At 42.6% G+C, this 22,046-nt stretch overlaps 1 protein-coding gene across 4 annotated transcripts in view; it reads right to left on the bottom strand.

Annotated features, from left to right (window-relative positions):
• The window catches only part of sipa1l2 (signal induced proliferation associated 1 like 2), a 463,054-nt gene that overhangs the window by 397,973 nt on the left and 43,035 nt on the right, over positions 1-22,046 (bottom strand). For all 4 annotated transcript variants that reach the window (XM_033021738.1, XM_033021739.1, XM_033021741.1 and 1 more), the window contains exon 2: positions 7,527-7,670. The gene's annotated coding sequence lies outside the window, so the exon portion shown is untranslated. The remainder of the gene's footprint in view (positions 1-7,526; positions 7,671-22,046) is intronic.

Here is a 22,046-nt window from a genome sequence, read left to right as displayed (position 1 = left end):
AGGACAAATGTGTCTTGGAGGACAACTTCTAGGTGATAAGTGTTTTCATGCTTTTCCTGCCTTTGTCCTTCTAGTTGGCGGTTATGGGTTTGGTAGATTCGGTCTAATAGGTTGTTTTTCCTTTATTATTCAAGGGACAAAATATAAGCACTAGGGAAGTTATGCTAGAACTGTATACAACTTCAGTTGAGCCACAGCTTGAGTACTGCATATATCTCTGTTCACTAGAAATGTCATTGCAGTAGAGAGGGTACTGAGAAGGTTTAAAAGGGCATTGCCAGATTTGGAAGATTGTAATTATGGCATAAACTAAGGTGGCTTTCTCTGGAACAGAGGAGGCCATGGAGTGAATTCATCAAGATGTATAAAAGGTTTCTCCACTCACGAGGTGGGTTTCCAGAACTTGCTGCCTGTAAAAGATTGGTAGAAACAACATCCCCCACCACATTTTAAAAAATGTGCTTAGTTTACTTATTGTCACGGTATAAGATAGTGAAATGCTCGTTCTGCATGCTGTCATGTCAGATCATACCATACATGATTACAATAGATTCTCTTCTAGAACAGCATGCAGAGAGTTGCCACCTTAGAGCTTCCAAATCTCTGAAAATTGAGATCTTGGCTGAAGGATACATGCAAGTGTATATAGTTGAAGAGCCATTTTCTGCAGGTTGAGTATTGTATCAAGGGATCATATAGGTATTCTACATTGATATAAAGACTGGGTACATGTAGGGATAATGTTAATGGGTTTGGTAGCAATGTAAATTATCCCTACCTGTACCCAGTCTCTATGGCCCTTTTAATAATATTTTGATCTAAAGCACTTGGACATTTAGTGAAGCATTTTCAAAACATTGTCATGGGATGAATATAAACAAAAAGGTAGTTAATTATTTAGAAGATGGACACAAAGCACTGAAGTAATTCTGCGGGTCAGGCGGCATCTCTGGAGAAAAGGGATGGATGATGTTTCAGGTCAGAACCTTCTTCAGACTGCCTGCTGATTTTTTAGAATAATTTCCCACAGCAATCTGTCATTCAGTTCTCACAGACATGCTGGCCAAAAAAAGTATAGTCTTATTTTCCACTCAGTTGTAGATTATAGCACTTCAAATGCTCATCATTTTAAATGTGGCAAATTTACATACCTCATCAACCATTAAGAAAGAGCGCTCTAGGCTTCCATTCATACAATTCCAAAATCTATAGTTCAGCTAATGAAAGGAAGTATCAGGTACAGTTTCATGATACTTAAGTTGCTGGAAAGTAGTCAGAGCTCAGGACTATTGATCCAGTGACAGAAGTTCAAATTTCACCTTTGTCGTTGGGGAATTTAAATTCAATAATTAAATCAATTGTGTGAATTTGGGGAGAAAAAAAAAAGGCTTGTAACCAAGAAGCCACTGGGTTGATGCAAAATCTGGTTCACTACCTTTTTCAAATAGGACATCCACTGTCTTTATCTGGTATGGCTTGTAGGTGAATCTTATTTGATTTCCCTTACTAATATTTTTTCTCAAACATTCTACAATTTCACAATTTCCTTTCAAATTTGGCAATATGGTGGAAAGAAAAGGTCGTCCACGGTTACAGCAATCTAGATCAACTGGGAAAGGGAATGGCTGATGGGATTTAGCTCAGACAAAAACAAAGTGATGTATTTTAAACCTGGCTAGATCATGTAGTGATCAACAGGGAAAGTTGAATAGGGTGACCTTGGGGTACTAGTACTTAGTTCTCAAAGTGGCAACACAGAAAGAATGGGTGGTAAGGGCAGCATTGCACGTTTGCCGTCATCGGTCAGAGCATTGAGTATAGGAGATTGTACATCATGATACAGTTGTAAGCTCTCCGTATAAAAAAAGTTTCACTTATAAAATGTTTCCTAGCTCTACATCTTAAGGGATCTTATAGAAACATAAAATTATAAATGGACTGGACAAGCTAGATGCAGGAAAAATGTTCCCTATGTTGGGCAAGTCCAGAACCAGGGGCCACAGTCTTAGAATAAAGGGGAGGTCATTTAAGACTGAGGTGAGAAAAAACTTTTTCTCCCAGAGAGTTGTAAATTTATGGAATTCCCTGCCACAGAGGGCGGTGGAGGCCAAATCACTGGATGGATTTAAAGAGAGAGTTAGATAGAGCTCTAGGGGCTAGTGGAGTCAAGGGATATGGGGAGAAGGCAGGCACGGGTTATTGATAGGGGACGATCAGCCATGATCACAATGAATGGCGGTGCTGGCTCGAAGGGCCGAAGGGCCGAATGGCCTCCTCCTGCACCTATTTTCTATGTTTCTATGTTTCTTACATAATCTGCTGTAAAAAGCCAAACTATCTTCTTCTATGTCATTGTTACAATTACAAACTTGCATACAGCAGCATCCCACACAGTGTAATGGAATAAAGATCATGTACTGTTGTAGTAAAAATGTCTGAAATGGATTTTTATATCTAACAGAGGAGGAAGATTCATGATTTAATGTCTCACGTAAAGGCTGGCAACTCCAAACAATGCTGAATCTGGGCAGTGCTGCAACAAAATGAGCAATTCAGACAACTTGAGATTCCAAATCAAAACTAAATTCTGATGATTTAGAGACACATGAGCTACTATTCAGCCACACAGACCGTTACAATGGAGAAACTCTAGATGTGAATGCGATGGCTAGAAGTTATTATCAAAATGTACAGCAACTTGACCAGTAGAATGTACTACCCTTGAAAAGGGTCATGGTAATTTACAATTGAAGTTAAAAACTAGACATTATATTTTATGCACATAAAAAACTATCCTTAAGATCCTTAAAGCATTAATGATAACATGAAATTAAAAGCTGTCTTGAGAAATATGGATAGACATGAAAGCATTTGCTGAAAAAGATGCATGTTAGGCAGATATTAATGGACAAAATGAACTCTTCCAATGGGCAATATTGCTGAAACATCAATTAATAATGAACACATGCCTAGATCCAACAATGGCAAATAGTTTCTTGCATTCTAAAAGCAGTATATATTGTGGGAATAAGTTCATTTTGCTGGTCTGTTTTCACATCTAGAAAATGGAGCTGAATCCCAGGTAACCTACCAAAGTTTCACAATAAGTATTGTAACAAATATTAGAAACAAAATGCTGGAGTAACTCAGTGGGACAGGCAGCATCTCTGGAGAGAAGGAATGGGTGACGTTTCGGGTTGAGACCCTTCTTCAGACTTCTGAAGAGTCTGAAGGATCTCGACCCAAAATGTCACCAATTCTTTCTCTCCAGAGATGCTGCCTGTACCACTGAGTTACTACAACATTTTGTGTCTATCTTTGGTTTAAACCAGCATCTGCTGTTCCTTCATACACATTGTAACAAATATTGTTTAGTTTAGTTTAGAAACAAAGTGCGGAAACAGGCCCTTCAGCCCACCGAGTCCGCACCAACCAGCGATCCCCCCCACACTAACACTGCCCTACACACATTATGGATTTTACATTTATACAAGCCAATTAACCTACAAACCTGTACACCTTTGGAGTGTGGGAGGAAACCGAAAATCTCTTGAGAAAACACACGCAGGACATAGAGAGAACGTACAAACTACGTACAGACAAGTACCGGTGGTCAGGATCAAATCCTCGTCTGGCGCTGTAAGGCAGTAGCTCTACCACTACGCCACCGTGCCGCCCAATGTCAATGTCCATTTAATGTTCACGAATTAAGAGAATGTAATCGACATGTCACAGCTGGTTTGAATGATAGGATTAAAAGCCTAAACACATTTTAAGGTGTTGGTTTTTAATCAGCCATGGGTGACAACTATGGCATAATCAAAACAAAAATAGAGAATATCAGCTGATTTCCCAGAACAAAGATGATAGCTATGCACATACAAACCTAACTGATGTTTGTGCTGGATCGACTTTAAAAAAACAAAACAAAAAACAACACTACCTTAAAGAAATTCCATTTCATATATCTGTGGGTATATTACAATTAAATTTAAGTGATTTATGGTTACTGCATCTTCTACTAAAAGAAACATTTTCCTTTACTCTATTTAAGCTATTCATGGTTTTCAATATCCCTGTCAAATCTATTTGAAACAGGTTAAAAGAACAATTCCAGCTTTTCTCCTTTCTATGAATACCTGGATCTCTGACATCATTGACAAACTCCTACTGCACACTCTTTGAGGCTTTATTACTTTGTAGAGTACAGTACTCAAGTTTGTCTACAACACACCAGCTGAGAGCTAACCAAAGTTTTCTTTAAATCATTTTGATTTGTATTATACTTTTCTATTTGTAACACCAAAGGTGAGGTGAGATGCAAAATTTTATAATTCCGATTTATATATGAAAAAATGTGGCCATATCAACTTCTCCTGCCACCATCAATGATTTATGTAGGTAATCTCTGCTCTTTAAATATAAAGTTGGACCACAGTGTATACTGCTTCACCTCATTCATTCTACCAAAATACATAATTGAACACTCCTTGAGAGGAAAATTAATTTACATTTCGAAAATGTACTTGGCCATCCATGTTCAAGATAGAGTGGAAACAGGCCCACCATCGATTACCCATATACCAGTTCTGTGTTATCCCACATTTGCATCTTACACACTAGGGGCTATTTTACAGAATTGTTCTTGTTGCATTTAATTTAGATACAGTGTGGAAACAGGCCTTTCAGCCCTCTGAGTAAGCACCGACTATGAAATTCTATCCTATTCACTCAGGACAATTTACAGAAGCCAATTAACCTGCAAACCTGCACGTCTTTGGAATGTGGGAGTTAAATGGAGCACCCGGAGAGGACCCATGCGGTCACAGAGAGAACATACAAACTCCGTACAGTTAGCACCATAAACAAGATCGAACGCAGGTCTCTAGCGTTATAAGGCAGCAACTCTACCGCTGCGCCACTGTGCTGCCCATCCGCCACAAAACACTGCTGTAGACTTCATTCCAACCTTGTGCTTCTGCAAACCTCTAATAATTATGGCTTCAACACGCAATTCAATTAAAAAAACACAACTGATGCATGGTAACAGCCACTTTTTCCATTTTGTTACATTACAGCCTTATTCTAAAATGGATTAAATCAAAAAAAAATGATCATCAATCTACAAACAATACCCCATAATAAAAAAGTGAAAACAGGCGTTTAGAAATGTTTGCAAAGTAATTAAAAAGAAATAACTGAAATATATAATTTACATAAGTATTCAGACCCTTTACTCAGTACTTTGTTGAGGCACCTTTGGCAGTGATTACAGCCTCGAGTCTTCTGATGCTACAAGCTTGGCACACCTGTATTTAGGTAATTTCTCCCATTCTTATCTGCAGATCCTCTCAAGCTTTTGTGGAGGGATGATGCACAGCTATTTTCAGGTCCCCCAGAGATGTCCGATCAGGTTCAAGTCCGGACTCTGGCTGGGCCACACAAGGACATTCACAGACTAGTCACGAAGCCACTCCTGCGTTGTCTTGGCTGTGTGCTTAGGGTCGTTGTCCTGTTGGAAGGTGAACCTCCGCCCTAGTCTGAGGTCCAGAACGCTCTGGAGCTGGTTTTCATGAAGGACCTCTGTACTTTTGCTCCGTTCATCTTTCCCTCGATCCTGACTCGTCTCCCAGTTCCTGCCGCTGAAAAACATCCCCACAGCATGATGCTGCCACCACCATGCTTCACCGTAGGTATGGTATTGGCAGGTTTCCTCCAGACACGATGCTTGGCATTCTGGCCAAAGAGTTCGATGTTGATTCCATCAGACCAGAGAATCATGTCTCTCATGGTCTGAGAGTCCTTTAGATGCCTTTAGGCAAACTCGAAGCGGGCTGTCATGTGCCTTTTACTGAGGAGTGGCTTCCATAAAGGCCTGATTGGTGGAGTGCTGCAGATATAGTTCTCCTTCTGGAGGGTTCTCTGGAGCTCTGTCAGAGTGACCATCGGGTTCTTGGTCACCTGCTTGATCAAGGCCCTTCTCCCCCGATTGCTCTGTTTTGCCGGGCGGCCAGCTCTATGAAGAGTCCTGGTGGTTCCAAAGTTCTTCCATTTAAGAATGACGGAGGCCACTGTGCTCTTTGGGACCTGCAATGCTGCAGAAATTGTTTCATACCCTTCTCCAGATCCGTGTCTCGACACAATCCTGTCTCGGAGGTCTACAGACAATTCCTTCGTCTTCATGGCTTAGTTTTTGCTCTGACACGCACCGTCAACTGTGGGATCTTATATAGACAGGTGTGTGCCTTTCCAAATCATGTCCAATCATTTTAATTTACCACTGGTGGATTCCCATCAAGTTGTAGAAACATCTCAAGGATAATCAATGGAAACAGGATGGACCTAAGCTCAATTTTGAGTATCACGGCAAAGGGTATTTTCGGAGCTCCCGCAACGGCAACTTTCCCCCCGGAATCGCGGGTTTTAAATGACTCTGAGCGGGGCCTAACATCATCCAGTGAGGCTTAAACGGCCACGGGGGGGCTTTAACATCGTGCCCCAGTCGCCTCGATGCTGCAGTTGGACTGCTGGACCGCGGGAGAAGAACAAAGGGAAGAGATAAGACTTTTGCCTTCCATCACAGTGAGGAGGTGTTGGAATTTTCACTGTGATGGACGTTTGTGTAAACTGTGTTAAGTGTGTGTCTTGGTTTTTTATGTAATGTCATGACTGTAGGAATAAAATTTAGTTCAAACCTTGTCTGTTTGAATGACAATAAAAGGCATTCTATTCTATTCTAATACTTATGTAAAAGTGATATTTCATTAATTTCTTTGCAAACATTTCTAATCTGTTTTCGCTTCTTCATTCTGAGATATTGTGTGTAGATTGATGATAAAATAAGGCTGTAACCTAACAAAATGTGGGAGAAGTGAAAGGGTCTGAATACTTTCTAAATGCACTGTATATGTTACTATTCCCTGCCCTCTCATTTGACGATTTTCTAGTCAAGCTCAATGAAGTGCTTTGAGAGATTTTGCTAAGTTAGGGTGATATATAAATTTAAGTTGTTATTGTAGGTCTATACTAGTTGCTTGGAATAGATTATGTGGATGTTTTCAAAAAAGTACTTGCTGGGAGAACGAGATCCAAATTAACCATATTGCGCCATTTCAAAATATTCACCCAACAAAAGGTGTATCAGATCTTTTAACTTTACTTCTGGTGACAGTTGTGAAGCAGATAAACAAAAAAACTGCAATGCTAGAGTAAGAGTCTTGTAACCTATTTTCAAAGATAAGTACAAAAATACATATGCCCCATTTCATGACCGGAAAAACCATAATAAGATGAATTCAGATGATATATTTTGGTTTCTCTCTCAAGATACTGCCAAGTTAGCAAGACAGAGACACATTAAAGATCAATACGCAGGGTATTTTTGTACTTTTGCTCAGGCGAGACATTTCAATCTTGCTTTCTAGCTCTTTTCAATGACTCACCAGAGCAAATGAACAAGGAAGAGGAATATTGTCAATTCGCGTCAGCTGTAATCGTACACATTTCTCATGTCTTTAGCTACTGACCTGAAATCACACTGGTGTTGCTCAAACATCATATCCTACAACCCACATTGAAGCAGTGTTACCGTCAATTTTCCGGAAAGCAGAGGCACAAATCATTATACCGCCTTGATCACAAAATATGTAGCAGCACCATTTTCATAATCCCTGCAAAGAAAGGAAAACAATTAGATTACATCAAAACTCGGCAATATCCATAAATGTGCAAAAGCTCCATACAGGCATATTTTAAAGATTTTCATTTAAATATACCATGGATATGTATTGTTTCAGTCATTCTAAATCCAAAGCAATGCTTCCACTTGGATCATTAACAAGTGAAAATAAGTACAAATTGAGCGAGTTGAACAATGAGAAACAGCCCAAGTAAAGTGAATATGTTTAAGAAGGAACTGCAGATGCTAGAAAATTGAAGGTAGCCAAAAATGCTGGAGAAACTCAGCGGGTGAGGCAGCATCTATGGAGCGAAGGAAATAGGCAATGTTTCGGGCGGAAACCCTTCTATTTATCATAGATTTACACATCCTATTATTTTTGCAGTAAATATTTTCACAGCAAAGTTATTAGTATCAAATATTATGTTTTATAATCTTCTTCTTCTTGTGTATGGTGTGCACAGCCTAAAGTTGTAGGGCAACTTGTTCTATTTGATCTTATTTGATTGTGCACACTAGGTTGATTGCATTTGTCGAAACAGGGCGGACCACGTGAAGGTTGCAATCTCCCACCCCATGTTTTATAATACAGTGGTTTCATGGTTGGCAGTTTCCTTTCTCACCATTCACTTTGATTAAAGATTCACAGAATGCTATTCTGCAATAAACAAGTCGAGCCCAATGGAAAGATCATAAGATATGGATAGATCAGAATTCCACAAGGAATTAATATTAGTGATTGTCCCACTTTCCCACACAATTCCCATATCATCTGGTATCCTTAATGTCCAAAAATAATAAGCACACTCATCCATTAATGACTGTGCCCCCACAGCCCTGGTTGGTAGAATACAAAATGACAAATGTATGCTAAGATAAATATATTCTCAAATACTAAATGTCCCTTATATTGAAAACATACTTCAACAGTTCGATACTCTACAGTTCATGAAAACAGCTCTTTGTCATCCATCACTCCATCCCATTCTGAATCTCGTATGTTCCAATGAGATCACACCTCCCTTTCTCTTACTCTTGAAATTTCAATCGAGAGACATTTGCTATAACACTTTCCACAATGCCAACTGGATATAATGCACTCAATGAATTAATGAATACTATTTATATTTTGTGGGCCTGATTGTTTCTAATGCCATTTTGATCAGGAGCTAGGGAACCATTGTAGTGGCAGATTATTATATCGTTCAAGGAAGTTCTTCCTCTATATTGATGACAAAGGGGCAAGAAGATAGCCTCATTTACGCTTGGGAGCTCTCAAAGCCGTCCAAAGATAAATCTTCAAAACAGTCTCTTGATTAATAGTTTCTTTATTGTCGTAGTAAAAACAGTGAAATATTCATCCAAACTTCTTCTTGTTTAAGTACATTTAAATCTTACTCGTAGTCAAACTCGTGCATGGCCAAACTCCGGCAGGGTCCAAAGCTCTGACATGGTCGAAAGCTATGCCTTCCCCCCAGGCTTCTTTAACTAAAACTAAAAACTACAAGCTTCTGTGCAAGAACCCCAGCAACAAACACGCCTCCGACTACGTAATAAATCCCACCCACATAATTACAGGCTGACAACATTTAAAGACAAATGACCATAATTTATGACATACTAAGTTAAGTCAAATGGCCACTACAACCACTTAAAAGCTACCATGAAAATCAGCAAGCAGAAAAAAAACTGTCTTGGAAAAATTCCATGTCGTCTCCCCGCATTAATCAGACACCATCAGAATACTGCTGCTCTTTAACTGCAAGTGGCCACTGAAATTGACAAGCAATCTCTTCCATTGACACTTGTGCAATGACACTCTGTTAAACAAGTGACATGGAGACCTTAATATTCCTAATTTGTAATAACAAAAATAAACTTATGGGCCTGTCCCACTTAGGCGACTTTTTAGGCAACTGCAGGAGACTCTGCAGTCACCACATGTTCGCGGGTGGTTGCCAGGGAGTCAAGGTCGTGAGGAGTTCCTGCATTTTGGGAACTAGGCGCGGCCTCATTACGGTCGACTCAAATTTTTCAACATGTTGAAAAATTAGCGCTGACTGGAATGAAGCCGCCATGGAGAGTAGCGAGAATTCTCATGCCATAGGTAGATCACCAGGAGGTCCTAGTGGGTTGCCAGGAGGTCGAAGGTTCTCGTAGGTTGTAGCCGGTGCTGACGGGCGAATTTCATTGGCTCATTGGGGGAAAAAAAAACATATGCGGTTGTTTTCAGAACCAAGGATAACCAACCACTAATGTTAAATGTCCGCCGAGCTTCCAGCCGTATATCTCTGGCTTCTTAAAAGTTGTTTCCACTCCTTCTCCCCCCTCCCCTTACTGCACACTGTGCTTTCCGTCTTAATTACAGCGCCAACCTTCCTGTTCATCGCGGTGTGTGTGTGTCTGTACCACCTTGGCTTTGCACGTGTGAATCTCAATCAGACCGCGCTCCCCCCACTTGCCCTGCCTGAATAACGGGCTGTGTGTGTGTGTGTGTGTGTGTGTGTGTGTGTGTGTGTGTGTGTGTGTGTGTGTGTGTGTGTGTGTGTGTGTGTGTGTGTGTGTGTGGTTTTTTTTCAGGCGACTGCCAGCAAATTGACGGACAGGCCCATTAGCTATTAAAAAGATTGTTATCTTTAAAAACCCGATGGGGAATAAATAATTGTTATTGCGAGTCTGAAGCTCTCAACCCCCTATTCTCACCATTGACAATGATTTTATAATGCTAATTTCTGTAACATGAGCTATCTTAACCACATCACTATTGTGTTTGTCTGAAGAGGGGACCCGACCGGAAATGTCACCTACCCAAGCTCTCCAATAATGCTGCCTGACCCACTGAGTTACTCCAGCACCTTGTCTTTTTTTTAAAAACCAGCATCTGCAGTTCCATGTTACCCCATTACCCTTGGTTCTGAGCTCAACGTCCACTTATCTCACTGTTACAATGTCAAGAATACAATAAATTAATAATCAGTAACACTCGGTAGCCAGACCATAATAGTGCAAAACCAAGTCTGTTGTGCAACCAATATAACATCCATAGAAGATCACAATTGTTGAGGTAATGGTTAGTGTTCAGGAGCTGTATGGTTGCTGGGAAGAAGCAGCCCTGAGCCCCACCTGGATTCATACCCATTTCTCCCCCCCCCCCCCCACGCACAACTCATTCCACTTACGTTCCCTCTTCTGGCTTCACAATTCACACTTCTATCCATATCTTCCACTCTGTTTTTTCCACTCTGGCCTTTGTCTGACCATTTCTCCCCCCCCCCCCCCCCCCCCGTTCCCTTCTTACCAGTATCCACTTATCATTTACATGTATTATTTCAAAGAAAAGACACAACTGTCATAGCACTCCACCCACACGTCTTCCCATTGTTGTTCTAGTTAACAGCAAATAGTACAGTTGCCCTCAGCACCACCTCTCCCCAAGCAGTACTTCTTGGTGCTTTCTGCAACACTGCAACTTTGTCTTGTACCTAGATGAGGAGCAGACTAAAAGGAGATTTTTGAAAGGACTGCAAATTGAGGGCCAGATGAGACTGGAAGGCGGCAAATCTAGAAATAAAAGGGGGATGGAGCGATGGAGTCAACAAAAAATTTATACTATTGACTATCTTTCGCAAATTTTCTGCCAGCAGAGATTCATCTCTATCTTGCCACTGCATGATGGATTGCATACTGTCATCTTAAACAACAAATTCATAACAGATCCAATTTCAGTGTCAAAGGGTGTGTCAATGCCTAAACATATGTTTTAAACCATCTTTCGTTCTTCATTCCAAGACCTCACCTCTCACAACCTCAAGTGCAGTAAATCTGTTGGACAAGTTGTACACTGCTGAACCCATCCCCACTCCGGAACCAACATGACTCCATCTTCAGCAACTGAACAGGGATCGCCCAATTGCTAACCATTTTAACTCCTCTTCCCATTCTGTCCTAGGCCACCTCCATTACTATAGTGAGGCCACATGCAAACTGGAGGAACAAAAGCTCATATTACAACCCAATGGTATGAACATTGAACTCTGCAATTTTAGATAAATACAAAACCCTCACCAGCTTCCTTCTCTCCCCACCCACCCCCACCTGGAACCAATTACCTACCCAAGATTGCTCCTGAGTAAGGCTAGTTGCCAGTGATGATATTCAAGTCCTGCCACGATTGCCTGGCATGAATTGAATTTACCTCTAGCTTGATCAAAAATTTCCTTGGCTCTCTGACAGACTTGCGGAAATCACACTTGGCCTTATATTGTACAAGAACCAGAACGCTCCTTTGAAATGTAGTAAAAGATTTTCAAGAGTACATTTTGCTACAAAAAGCAGAGATTATTGTTTATTGATGGGACACAACATGAGTAACATATCAAATTTTCATCACACACTGTTGGATGCATGAGAAAGCCCCAGAGAGGCTGAAGAGATTTACAAATGGTTCCAGGGATGAGGGATTTAGTTACAAAGGTTAGACTGGAGACTCCCAATGGAGCAAAGAAGATTGAGACCAGATTTGACAGAGACGTACAAGATCACGACTGGTTTAGCTTGGCTGTATAGAAGCTGGATGAATGGTTTAAAAACAGTTTGTACAGATTTAAAATTATAGACAATAGATAGAGAAAGATGAAAGGTAAATCATTTTCTTTAGGGTTTAGGATCAAGTATTCATTGTCGGCAAGGGTAGTGGAAACATTCAGTTAGGGCTGCCAAAAAGGAATTGGAACAGCTGCTGAAGAAAAACAATTTGGAGAGCTAAAGGGAAAGTTTTGATAAAAAATACTTTGTTTACTTGGTAGGGAACGAGCATGGGCCAAATGGGTTGAGTGGCATTCTTCTATGTGAAGACGAGTATGAGCATAATGAATTGCCCTGAAAGTCACCCTATTTATTGATTAAAATATGCCATTCAAATTGCTGCACATATGCCAGCTCTGGTAGATTTTTACAAATAATTCAATTTTTTTTTTAACTTACCCCACTGAGCAATAAATTTCTCAACAAGCATTTATCCATTTCTCTCATCAATTGCTACAGCATACAATGTTTTGTAATTGAGAGTACTTGAGAAGGTTGGGTGGGGAGGAGGGGCAGGAAGAAAGGATTAAAAGTATGTTAGTAAAGTTACAATGAAGGGAGAACCCTTTTCTTCCACACCCCTGCTCCCCCTACAAAACAAGGGCCATGTTCTGGAAATTCTATCGTTCAATTTAATCATCCAGGGGACTGTTTAATGGAATGAATTAATTAGTTGGATATTATTACAAAGATTATCCCAAAATCTTTGGGAATTATGTAAAAGACTAATAATTAATTTTATTTTACTATTAATTATATTTTATGACTAACACAGTTCAACCTGTCTGAAGGACCCATCCTTTTTCTTCAGAGATGCTGCCTGACCTGCACTTTGTCTCTACCTTGCGTATAAACCAGCATCTGCAGTCCTTTCCTACACATTCCACTAATAATATTTATTATAATAAACATTAACCCTGTTGAAGGAATCAACCTTTTGAATCCACCCAGAGTCTTAATTTATATAGGAAACTAGACTAAGTGGGACCCGTTGGGTCCCAGCATCACAGAGGGCTGGTCATCCAACGCAATATTCCACCTCTCAACCAATTCTAATATTGGTGGCCAGTTGGGGGGGGGGGGGGGGGGGGCTTTCTGGAGCGCTAGTATGGGTGTTGTGGGCTGAAGGGACTGGTTTCCAGAGAGCTAGTATGCAAATTGTGCGTCAAATGGATTCTTGGGCTGGCGTCTCAGTCAATCAAGCCTGTTGTGCTGGCAACTCACTCACTCACGGCTGGTGGGCTGGTAGTTGACTCACGGCTAATCCTTGAAATTCTATTTCAAGCAGGGTATAAGGCCACCAAATTCAAGTGCAGTTTCTTACCACTTCTAGCAGGGTGCAAGGCCACCAAATTCAAGTGCAGTTTCATACCATTTGAAGTAGGGTGCAAAGCCACTAAAGACAGCGAGTCGTGACCTCTCCCTCCTCCATCTTGCAGAGACTGAGCCACACCCACATTTTCGGGTTTTATAACCCCTCCCCCCTCCCCACCGGAAAAGGTGTGGTTTCATGGAGTGATTGACAGTAGAGAGATTCTCAACATTTTTTTTTTTAAACTAATAACACTTTTATTTTTCATTGATGGGAAGAATTCTCTGCACCTGCTCAGCGGAGGGGGACTGAGTAAGATGGCCAAAAATCACAGCCGTAAGTGTTAGCGTTTTATCTAAAATCAATATACAGTGCAAACAGGAAGTAAGTGCATTTAGTAGTGCCTTTTAACTTCAAGCCAAAGCACCCAAGCCACCATTAGCAGTAAGGTGCCTTTCAACTTCGTCAAAGCTCCCAAGCCACCATTTGCAGTAAGTAGTGCCTTTCAACTTCAAGCCAAAGCAACCAAGCCACCATTTGCAGTAAGTAGTGCCTTTCAACCTCATGCCACCATTTGCAGTAATAGTGCCTTTCAACTTCATGCTACCATTAGCAGTAAGTAGTGCCTTTCAACTTTAAGCCAATGCACCCAAGCCACCATTTGCAGTAAGTAGTGCCTTTCAACTTCAAGCCAATGCACCCAAGCCACCATTTGCAGTAAGTAGTGCCTTTCAACCTCATGCCACCATTTGCAGTATGTAGTGCCTTTCAACTTCAAGCCAATGCACCCAAGCCACCATTTGCAGTAAGTAGTGCCTTTCAACTTCAAGCCAAAGCAACCAAGCCACCATTTGCAGTAAGTAGTGCCTTTCAACTTCAAACCAAAGCTCCCAAGCCACCACTTGCAGTAAGTAGTGCCTTTCAACTTCATGCCACCATTTGCAGTGCCTTTCAACTTAATGCCAAAGCACCCAAGCTACAATTTGCAGTAAGTAGTGCCTTTCAACTTAAAGCCAAAGCACCCAAGCCACCATTTGCAGTAAGTAGTGCCTTTCAACCTCATGCCACCATTTGCAGTATGTAGTGCCTTTCAACTTCAAGCCAATGCACCCAAGCCACCATTTGCAGTAAGTAGTGCCTTTCAACTTCAAGCCAAAGCAACCAAGCCACCATTTGCAGTAAGTAGTGCCTTTCAACTTCAAACCAAAGCTCCCAAGCCACCACTTGCAGTAAGTAGTGCCTTTCAACTTCATGCCACCATTTGCAGTGCCTTTCAACTTAATGCCAAAGCACCCAAGCTACAATTTGCAGTAAGTAGTGCCTTTCAACTTAAAGCCAAAGCACCCAAGCCACCATTTGCAGTAAGTAGGGCTTTTCAACTTCAAGCCACAATTTGCAGTAAGTAGTGCCTTTCAACTTCAAGCCAATGCACCCACGCCCCCATTTGCAGTATGTAATGCATTTTAACTTCAAGCCATTGCACCCAAGCCACCATCTGCAGTAAGTAGTGCCTTTCAACTTCAAGCCACACCCAAGCCACCATTTGCAGTAAGTAGTGCCTTTCAACTTCAAGCCACACCCAAGCCACCATTTGCAGTAAGTAGTGCCTTTCAACTTCATGCCACCATTTGCAGTAAGTAATGCCTTTCAACTTCAAGCCATTGCACCCAAGCCACCATTTGCAGTAAGTACTGCCTTTCAACTGCAAGCCAAAGCACCCAAGCCACCATTTGCAGTAAGTAGTACCTTTCAACTTCATGCCACCATTTGCAGTAAGTAGTGCCTTTCAACTTCAAGCCAATGCACCCACGCCCCCCCATTTGCAGTAAGTAGTGCCTTTCAACTTCAAGCCACACCCAAGCCACCATTTGCAGTAAGTAGTGTCTTTCAACTTCAAGCCAAAGCAACCAAGCCACCATTTGCAGTAATAGTGCCTTTCAACTTCATGCCACCATTTGCAGTAAGTAGTGCCTTTCAATTTCAAGACACGCCCAAGCCAAGCCAACCAGGGGAGGGGAGGGGAGGGGTGAGGGGAGGGGCGCTTTCTGGAGCGCTAGTATGAACCATTTTAGAACCAATAGACATTTCCTAATCTGAGGAAAGACATTCTTGCCATAGAGGGAGTACAGAGAAGGTTCACCAGACTGATTCCTGGGATGTCAGGACTTTCATATGAAGAAAGACTGAATAGACTCGGTTTGTACTCGCTAGAATTTAGAAGATTGAGGGGGGAATCTTATAGAAACGTACAAAATTCTTAAGGGGTTGGACAGGCTAGATGCAGGAAGATTGTTCCCGATGTTGGGGAAGTCCAGAACAAGGGGTCACAGTTTAAGGATAAAGGGGAAAACTTTTTTCACACAGAGAGTGGTGAATCTCTGGAATTCTCTGCCGCAGAAGGTCGTTGAGGCCAGTTCATTGGCTATATTTAAGAGGGAGTTAGATATGGCCCTTGTGGCTAAAGGGATCAGCGGGTATGGAGAGAAGGCAGGTACAGGATACTGAGTTGGATGATCAGCCATGATCATATTGAATGGCAGTGCAGGCTGCTCGAAGGGCCGAATGGCCTACTCCTGCACCTATTTTCTATGTTTCTATGTTTAGAACCAATAGACATTTTTAGCAAGCTTTAGAACCAATATTCAATTCAATTCAATTCAACTTTAATGTCATTGCACAAATACTGAGTATGGGTACAACGAAATGCAGTTTTGCGTCAGTCCGTAGTAGTAGTGCATATAGAAATTTAAAAAAAAAGAAGATACAGAATAATCAAAAATACAGAATAATTAAACAATGGGGACGGAGGGACCGGAGAAATCTATCGGCGGGACTCCGAGTTCAGCAATGTGATGGTATAATTGTAGAAGCTGTTCCTCATCCTGCTGGTACGAGACCTGAGGCTCCTGTACCGTCTCCCTGATGGGAGGAGGGCAAACAGTCCATGGTTGGGGTGGGAGGGGTCTTTAATGATCTTCCCAGCCCGTCTCAGACACCGTTTTCGGTGGAGGGCATCCATGGCAGGGAGCGGGGCACCGATGATGTGCTGCGCGGTTTTCACCACCCGTTGTAGTGCCTTCCTGTCCGCAACAGTGCAGCTGCTGTACCATACCGTGAAGCAGGTGGTCAGGATGCTCTCGATGGTACAGCGGTAGAGACACTTTTTGCAAGCTTTAGAACCAATAGACATTTTTTGAAAGCTTTAGAACCAATAGACATTTTTTTGCAAGCTTTAGAACCAATAGACATTTTTTTGCAAGCTTTAGAACCAATAGACACATTCTGCAAGCATTTTAGAACCACTAAGGGCACTTACATTTGAGTAGACATGTGTTCAGTGTTATTCACAGCTCAGAGAAACGTGACCCTCTGCCTTCCTCCATCTTGAAGAGACTGTGTGGCGCACCACTTCCTGGTTTTATAGTCCCTCCCCCCTGCCGCCAGCGGGGGCAGCAGAGAGAATGTCGAATTTTGTAAAAACATTAATATCTCTGTCATTTTTAATCAATGGGGAAAATCCTCGGCACACATGCGGCAGAGGGGGGCTCTGAGCAAGGTGGCCAAAAATGACGGCCGTAAGTGGCGGCGTTCTCTCGGGAAATCGCAGCACAGATGGCCAAAACCGGTCAAGAACAGACTTTTAGTAATATAGAAGATAGATAGGCAATGTTTCGGGCCAAAACCCTTCTTCAGACTGATGGAGTTGCCCATTTCCTTTGCTCCATAGATGATGCCTCACCCGCTGAGTTTCTCCAGCATTTTTGTCTACCTATTTTCCAGCATCTGCAGTTCCTTTTTAAACGTCTTAATTTATATTCCGTTTCCACTTAAATTATTGCATTTTTAAATTACAAAATAATTTCCACTCCCAAACGTCAAAGTGATTAAGCAGAAAGCCAAGAAATAACAATGTTTTGCAATCTTTATACTCTGATAATTATTCTCACTGACAAATGAATGACTTGCCTAATGGCACACCAAATTTGGTGACGTTTTAGTCATTCAATTAATTTACTTCCTGTAGTGGCTCAATTAAAAAGGGCTATGGGCTTTGGATGGCTTGGGGTAAACCTCTTGGCAATAGCTAATATGGGAGTACTGTAGAGACCTTCAATGCAAAGTGTCATTGCATCTGGCTCCAGAACAGCATCAATCAGAAGAGCCCAAGTAACAGTTCAAAGAATTAGAAGTCTGACTGTCCCTAGAAATTCCTGGATGGAGTTCCGAGTTATGTAAAATGACAACCTCTATCTGAAAGTACAGAACAAGGAAACACTACGTTAAAATTCCCATCAACTCACACATCACCCTGGCTTGGAAACATCTCCTTTAATTCTGGGTTCAATATCCTGAAAATCCCTACCTCATGGTGGTTCATTCACTGCGAGTGTTGCAGCACAGGACAGCATACAGAAATCATCACAACATTACTATTTAAAATACATGGAACAAATTAGTTATACAGGTGCACAACCTTTTATCCGAAGATCCAAATAACGAAAACCTCCGAATAGCGGACATTTTTTCGGTCCTTGAAGAAAGGTCCTTGAAAACATTCACTGAGGGCGGCCCACAGAGGTGACAGCGGAACCTCCGGTCGGTCCTCGAAGAAAGGGGAACTAAATCCCCATTCATAAAAGAGAAGGTAAGGGTATATTGCGCGGGAGGGTTAATAATTGACAATATGCTGCTGCCTGCCCGCTGAGTTAAAAAGTTCCCACGGTTGACTCACGATACACAGTGTATCGTGAGTCTTGCGTGGGAACTTTTTAACTCAGCGGGCAGGCAGCAGCAGATTGTCGCTCCCTTCAGTTTCACCCCACCTACACCCCTCTGCTTCCCGGCCATGTGTGTGACCCCTTCCCTCCCCTCTCCAGCTCCCCGCTCATTGCACCGGCGCGGGGGCTTTGCACTGTCTTCACGTCGGCGATGACAGCAGGTCAGTGCCAGTCACCGGAGACGTCAGGACCAACGGGACACCGACCCCCAGGCCCACTGCAAGCACGGAGATCCCAGAGACCCACAGCCAGCAGCAGCCCAGCCCCGTTCCAACTCCAGAGGAAAACTGCAAACTGGCCGGAGACGTCAGGACCACCAGAAGCCGTTCCCCGAGCTGCGCCCCCTCATCGGGACACCGACCCCCAGGCCCACTGCAAGCACGGAGATCCCAGAGACCCACAGCCAACAGCAGCCCAGCCCAGCCCCGCTCCAACTACAGAGGAACCTGGGTTGCGGATGACGGGGCGCAGCTCGGGGCGTCGTAGGGGCCCATCGGGGAGCGGGTTCCTGTTGGTCCTGACGTCTCCGGCCACCTGCCATCCTCCGGGAACTGTACCGCCCTTGCAGGAGAGTGGGGTTGTTTGCAGTTGTAGAGGGAGGGGGCAAGGGCGGTACAGTTCCCAGTCTCAGCTCCAGTCCAGGGGGGTGGCCGGAGACGTCAGGACTAATGGGACACCAACCCCCAGGCCCACTGCAAGCACGGATATCCCAGAGACCCACAGCCAGCAGCAACTCCAGCCCAGCCCCGCTCCAACTCCAGAGGAACACGTAGGGGCAGAAGCTGATGGTGTGCAAGGTACGTCTTGTTCTTGGGGTGGCGGATGAGGGGGCGCAGCTCGGGCTGTGGGAAAACTGCCACTTGTCGCCGTAGCGGCCCATCGGGGAGCGGATTCCTCTGGAGTTGGAGGGGGAGGGGGGTATTGTGCTGTTTGATCGCCCCCTGCTATCCCAGGGACAGGGAGACACAGCGGCTTTTTAGACTGGTGGGCAATCACTTCCAAAGTTCCGCCCACACAGTCAGTACACTTCTCCTACACTGCATTTCATACAAACATTTATTCTGCAAGAAAAAACTACATTGAAGACTCAAACTCGCGACCGAGTAACTGCCGGGATCAAGGCGCAAACTCGCGACCTTGCGGATATGAGCCGAGCACTCTACCACTGAGCCAGCCATTAAAATCTACGCTAAAAAATTTCCATTCCGAAGGCCGACAAATTCTGAATTACGAAAAGTGTCTGGTCCCAAGGCTTTCGGATAAAAGGTTGTGCACCTGTAATGTGATATGATCAGGAACTGGAGAACCACTTAAAGGATGATTTAAAAAAAGTTACTGCTCATCTCAGGTACACATATACAAGCCTCCTAGGTTAGACTCCTATTTATCAACTACACCTCTGCCTTCAATACCATAATCCCATCCAAATTTGTCTCCAAACTTCAGGACCCATGAATAAGCTCCCTTTCTGCCACGCCTTGACTTTCTGAACCACAGACCCCAGTGATGATGGGCGACAAACACTTCTTCCACAATAACTCTCAAAACCAATGCCCACAAGGATGCATTCTCAGTCCCCTGCTATACTCCCTTTGCACTTATGACTGTACAGCCAAATTCAGCTCCACTTCCACCGATTGGTTTGCAGATGATACCATTGTGGTGGGCCGAGTCACAAACAATGAAGAATCAGAAACAATAGACAATAGGTGCAGTAGGCCATTTGGCCCTTCGAGCTAGCACAGCCATTCAATGTGATCATGGCTGATCATCCCCGATCTGTACCCCGTTCCTGCCTTCTCCCCATATCCCCTGACTCCACTATCTTTAAGATACCTATCTAGCTCTCTCTCTCAATGACTGTCTTCTATTTCCAGGGATCTGCTTCTTCCCCTCAGTTATCAGGCTTCTGAACGGTCCTTCCATAAGCTAGAATACTGTTTGATTCACCTGTACCCCATAGAGGACATTGAACTTTGTCTATGAATATGATGTGCTACAATGCTGAAAACTATATTCTACACTCTGTATCTTCCCCTTAGCTCCATCTATTGTACTTGAGTTTGAACTGCTTGTATTTATGTATGGTATATCTGATCTGTTTGGAGAGCAAACAAAAAAGATTTTCACTGTATCTCAGTTCGTATAGCGATAATAATAAACCTAAACCTTTGGAAATAGACAAGCAGAAAGAGTTTCTGCGAAACCTCCCTACAGTAAGACATGTTATCTGACTACAAGCATTTTAGCCACGAGTGGTCATGACAAGCAATTGCTTCTATAAGTGAGTTCGGTATTCCGACAGCGCATACCCAGGTTAAAGGTCACTATGCATAACATTGCTGGAAAGCAATGGAGCAGTGAACCTTCATTTCTTCTGTTTTTTCCAGCTTTGATTCTTCTAGGTAAGAAAATACTGTTTTCAAACTATGAAACAGTTGCATTTATTGTTTCTTTGTTAAAAGCAAAGATTATTTTGTTGTTTTTATTGCTTCATGCTTTGGTGAGTGAGCGAGATCGTGCTTGTCCGTGGTCGGTGTCGGATCCGGGTCTGTTGACACCTCTGGCCGCCCTCCGACAGGGACAGGACACCCGGGAGGAGACAGGGACAACCCAGCAGCAACACAACAGACCCGGACCCGACACTGACCACGGACAAGCACGATCTTGCTCACTCACCAAAGCATAAAGCTATAAAAACAACAAAATAATCTTAGCATTTAACAAAGAAACAATGAATACAACTATCTCATAGTTTCCAGTAATGTTATGCATAGTGACTTTTAACACGGGCATGCGCAGTCGGAATACCGAACTCGCTTATTGATACCTGTGCAATGATATTATATTACACAATGGAACCTACCTTTATCTTGTAGTAACAAAAATAAACTCAGCTATTAAAAGGACCATTGTTTTTGAAAGTGCGGCAGGAATAACTTTGTTATTGCGAGTCTGAAATTCTAAACCCTAACCTATTTTTCCCACTGAATTGTTTTTAACCAACACAATTTTCTATAGCACAAGGTTTCTTAGAAACACAATCATTGAGTTATAGCATAACTACCTGTACTGGTTGTTAATTTGAGACTTTTTAAAAATCTGTTTGAAATTACATCTTTGGCATTCAAGGATGATAGTGGGAAACAAGCTGTTCTTGAATCTGGTGATATGTGCTTTTAAGCTATTGCATCTTCTGCATGGTGGGAGAAGGTGAATGACTGGGATGCAAGTGGTCCTGTTGGCTGCTTTCTTGAGGCAGCATGAAGACCAGATGGAATAAATGGCACAGGGATGGAGAGGATGGTTTTTGTGATGGACTGGACTGTGATCACAATCTAAATTTCTTGCACTCCCAGGCACAGCAGTTGCCATACCAAGCTGTGATGCATCTCAATAATCTGTAGAATTAGTAAAGGCTATTGGAGACATGCCAAATTTCCTTAGCCTTCTGAGAAAGCGGAGAAGATGGTGTTCTTTCTTGGTCATAGCGTCAATATGCTTGGACCAGAACAAATTGATGATATTTACAGCTAGAAACTTGAACGATCATTTCTCCTTCAGCACCATCAATGCAGACCTGGGCATGTACTCCATCCCACTTCTTTAAGTCGATGAACAGCTTCTTTGTTTTACTGACTTTGTGGGAGAGGTTGTTGTCTGGACACCACACAACTGGGCTTTAACTCTTTCT

Source organism: Amblyraja radiata, chromosome 5, assembly GCF_010909765.2.
Source record: "Amblyraja radiata isolate CabotCenter1 chromosome 5, sAmbRad1.1.pri, whole genome shotgun sequence".
Lineage (NCBI taxonomy): Eukaryota > Metazoa > Chordata > Chondrichthyes > Rajiformes > Rajidae > Amblyraja > Amblyraja radiata.
Note: the sequence above shows the minus strand (reverse complement) of the source record. Positions and strands in the feature narration are given on the sequence as shown.